This window comes from Aplysia californica, unplaced genomic scaffold, assembly GCF_000002075.1.
Source record: "Aplysia californica isolate F4 #8 unplaced genomic scaffold, AplCal3.0 scaffold00682, whole genome shotgun sequence".
NCBI lineage: Eukaryota > Metazoa > Mollusca > Gastropoda > Aplysiida > Aplysiidae > Aplysia > Aplysia californica.
Window position 1 is genome coordinate 69,900 of NW_004797952.1, and position 4,725 is coordinate 74,624.

Sequence of the window (4,725 nt, forward strand, 5' to 3'; positions counted from 1 at the left end):
AGACAGACAGAAAGACAGACAGACAGACAGACAGACAGAGAGAGAGAGAGAGACACAGACAGACAGACAGACAGACAGACAGACAGACAGACAGACAGGCAGACAGAAAGACAGACACGCAGACAGACAGACAGATGAAAAAAAGACGAAAAACTGGTGGTCTCCTGTGATTCCACCTCTGTTCAGTACTGGTTGTTCGTAGCTGGGTGGGTCCAACCATTGCTCAATTTACCAAGATTCTACGCCTTTAAATGTGACCCTACGACAGGATTGCCCTCTGAGAACCCAATTACATTCTGTTTTCCCTCCCGAAGTCTATTAATGCTTTAACAAAGTCATATTATTTTCCTCCTGAAACGCACTTGAGTACTTTCTGGATTAGGACAACTTTGGAAGCTATATTCGGCTCAATCAATCAAAAGCCGGGACTCCAAAAGGGCATAGTTTATGTTGAAGAAACATGTCGCATGAAGCATAGAGAAAAGAAAACAATCACTACTTCTGCCAAAGTCAACGAGGCACAAAAATTTGCCCCTCATCTCAGGAAATTTATAAGCCCTTGAGAGCAGAAATCATCTAGTGAAACACTTAGGGAAGCGTGGATTTTGCGTGGACCTGTCGTCGCTCTATGAACTCTGTAAACGTCTTTATCTTTACAGACTCGTGAATATTCATGTTCTCCCCGAAATGCTTACCATAAGAAAGCGAGCAATCATACGGGGGGACGCAGGGAAATCACTCCCGAGTATTGATACCTTTATATTTAGGGATCGTTCTTGTTGTCTCAAAGATACGGTTGGCGCCATTCATGCCAGATTTTTCACCCGTTTCTAGAATGTCGGAAGTCGTGGACACTCCCGTGGGTATTCTTGCCGGCTTGTATTGATTGGCTGAGAATCTTCTTTATCTGGCTTGGGATGCATCTTTTCATAGATGTTCACATTCATAATAATGGTCCATGATTTCTTCACGCTGTTAACTGTTCCTACATCGTATTCAATGCCATCCCACCATATTTATTTGCCATTCTCTTTTTTCCTTGTCAATTTCAGGCCTCATGATAACTGTTTGTATCTTTTTCATCCTTCGTCTCTGATCCACAAATACAAGAAAGGTGGCCTTGCAAATTATGTTTTCTTTAGAAATTATGTTTCTTTCAATATGTTGATTATTACATCAGCATGGCATGCGCAATGAAATGTCTCAGAAAAACGCTAAGCATTACGAGAAGCAACAGGCAAAGAAAAGAAGAAACCAGGGAACAAGTAGGCATCGAGTCCAGCAAGTAGTACAGCGAAAGAAATCGAAAAAAATGGATTAGACTCCTTAAGAGAATGGGACCACAATAGCCAACCTCGAATGTCTACTACATGAGATTCAATAGATCCAAAGCGATGGGTTGAATCAGAACTTGGCAACATTTTTTTTACAGCCAGGCCCACCTTTGCCACTTTTTAAGGATTTAACATTTTTGCACCGCCCATCCACATGTATTTCCAAGCGGAGCATAAAGTACATAATGTAATACCTGTCAGGGAAATCCCCATCGCCCGTAAAAAAAAAAAAAAGAAGATAAAATCGCCTACTTGTGGATGATGTCGCCCAGGTTGGGAAACAATTCGCTACCTCAGAATTACAATGTTCTACCTGTCATTTTTGGCTGTTTTCAGTTACTAGTGATCTAAAACCATAAGAACAAAAACCTATCTACTCTATCAAAATCGCAAGATCTTTCGAAACATTACATTCGAAAAGGCTTGACGTGTGAAACTCAGCAGTATTAAAGTGGACTTTTTTTTGGGAAGACTAAGTACTGAGCAGATAGAACTTTGTAATTCTAGGGTAGCGATTAGTTTGAATGGCTGAAAATGAGCAGCACAAATAAACAAACAAGCACCCCCCCCCCAACCACACACACAAACTGCAGTATATTTAATTAAAGGGTTTAGCATTGTCTTATTACTACAAGGAAAAGAAAAGACAAATTGCAGACTGCCCTGCCCCTTCTGCCCAAGGCCAACTAATCTAAGGGTGGGCGCTAGTCGATACTGGCCAATATCGAGTGGTTTATCGAGTAAGAGTGACCAATATGGATAAGTACTCAGTACTTACTAAGATTCAACAAGGGAAGTTACAAAACTTTCTTACTGTAATAAACACAATCATATTTTTCCCATAAAAGGCCACGAAATCGCCTACATGCATTAACCTGAGCTGTGTCTATTGCTGTTGAAAATTTTCTATTTAACTTTTTTTGATTTTTTGATTTTTGGTTTCGTTTTTTATTTGGGGGGGGGGGGGGTAGCTGAACCCCAAAGCTACCTTCTGAATTTTTGGGGATCGACTGCATTCAGGAACTCTTGGAATCCCCCCCCTCCTCCCGCACACACTCCCAAACTTCCAGCACGGAAATTGGTTGCATGTCTTTGTATTCATGGACAATAGTTTTTCGGTCAGCAGCATTTTCAATGCTTTTTAGGGAAAAAAAGTCCCAACATGCCAAAACTGGAGTATTGATTAATATCTACTAAGCAACAAAAATATATAAGGGGGACGTTCTTAATAAGTACTTAGTACTGGTATCGATGAGGTCCCACAACTACTTAAATCATCCTTACGGTCTCGAAAGACAAATGGCACACCAGAACCTGTAGCTTGCACTCATACTGATACATTTACATACATCCATCGTCCCAACACTCCCTCCTACACACACACACGCGCGCACAGAAAACAAAAATACACACACACCCACACGCCCGCACACAAACTAACAAACAAATACACAAATACACAAACAAACAAACAAACAAACAAACAAACAAACAAACAAACTCTCAATCCCAAACTTTTTTCACTCAAGTGTGCACTCAAACATACGCCCGCCTCATGCAATGTTATTTGTAAAAGGAATTTTATAACTATCAACCTCGTCTTGGAGATAATACCTTTCAAAAGGTAAATATCTAACTTCGAGCCCAACTTAGTAAGAACATGTTTCTGATTTCTTATGAGATAACTTTTACAGATGTAAGACTATATTATGATTATTTTTTTTACTCTTGATTGAAATAGTGAAGAATAAATAAAATGAAGAGATAAAAGATATAAGTAAAAAGATTTTAAAACGTACGTCAATAGATGAAAAAGTTGTTCTAGAAAAAGAAAAAGATTAAAATTTACCAGAGATGTAAAATGAGAATGAAAAGGATTAAATCTCCAATTCTTGCAAAGATTGCTAAAATCAACAAGTTTAATCACACTGTTTTCATTGGGGGTTTTTTCCTTTAAAAAAAGATGTAACGGAAACGGTTGGACGCAAGAAAATCAGTAACGACTCAATCGTGTTGAAGGTGTGAATATTTTATGAAGAACAATTAGTTACCAACTGTGAGAACTAAGAAAGAAACGGGAGGTGGTATTTGAAGGCGTTGTGGTACTTTCTGTTTTACAGCTTTGCTGATTCCCACTTGGTATTTAAAAACCTAAGAGTATCAGCGACTATTTGTAGTTAATTAAAAGTATGGGTAGGAAGAATGGAAATATTTTTCCTTGAATGTCTAAAATGATACACCCATCTAAGGGCACGACAATGTCGTTGTAATGAATTTGCTGTTTTTCTGCTATTTCAAAAATGGATAAACACTGTTATTACGTTATTAGGTGTATCTATTTCATCCGTATCTTTTTTTTCTTTTTGTTCTGCTATTTATTTTTATCGTTTAACCTCTGTATTTTCCTTCTTTCTTCTGTCTATCTTTCATATTGTATATCTTTCACTCGTTGTTCTTTACTTTCTTATGCCCCCCCCCCCCCGTAAGATACATTCCATTTTCGTTCAGTTTACCTCTATTTTGTCGTCTTTTCATTCTTATTTTTTTCTGATTTCATCATACATTCTTTTCATCTTTTTGTCGCATTCTTTAACTTATATTTAATAGTCTTCGAGCCCGGCTTGTGGCAAACTTGTACATGTACTCACATTACTTCCCGTCAGTGATTTGAAAGCTCCGAATTCAATTGAAAAACGATCACACATACAAGAAATCAAACGAACAGAAACAAACAATGTACATTCGTCTTGTTCTTTACTAAAAACAATTGTGATTTTTCAACCACCCCCCACCCCCCACTTTCTTTTTATAGGAGAATGGTTAAAAATGTAAGCGGACTGATGCGGTTATAAACTATGTACAGTACTATTTTTTCTTCATTGTGCCTTGTGAAGTAGTCCATTGCTGCATGCATGCGGTGATTCCAACGTATTATGTGGACGCATTAGTATAGTATCTTCAATACGACATGTGCTACTTGCTCGAGAGTTTATTCTGAATTGAACTGCCGTGGTTCGTGAGTGATTCGTGAAAGACACATCTTAAATTGTCACGTGATACACACATATATAAAGGACATAACTCGCAAAATACAACGATCACAACCACACACAGTTACTCTCTCTTAACACTATATCATAATTAGAAGCTTCTTTTTTAGCTCCTCCTTTGACCTTTGATATAACCATGAGCACTTTCAATGTCCTCAAATCAGCAGTTTTTTCACTTGGGATTTCAGTTTTGGGATCCCCCCTCCCCCCTCATAAAAGAACCAAAACGAAAATAAACAAAACAACAACATCAAAACAAAACAAACGAACCAAACAAACCAAAACAAAACAAAGAATAAAAAACCCACAACCCCAAACGCCCCCCCCCCTTTCAACAAAAA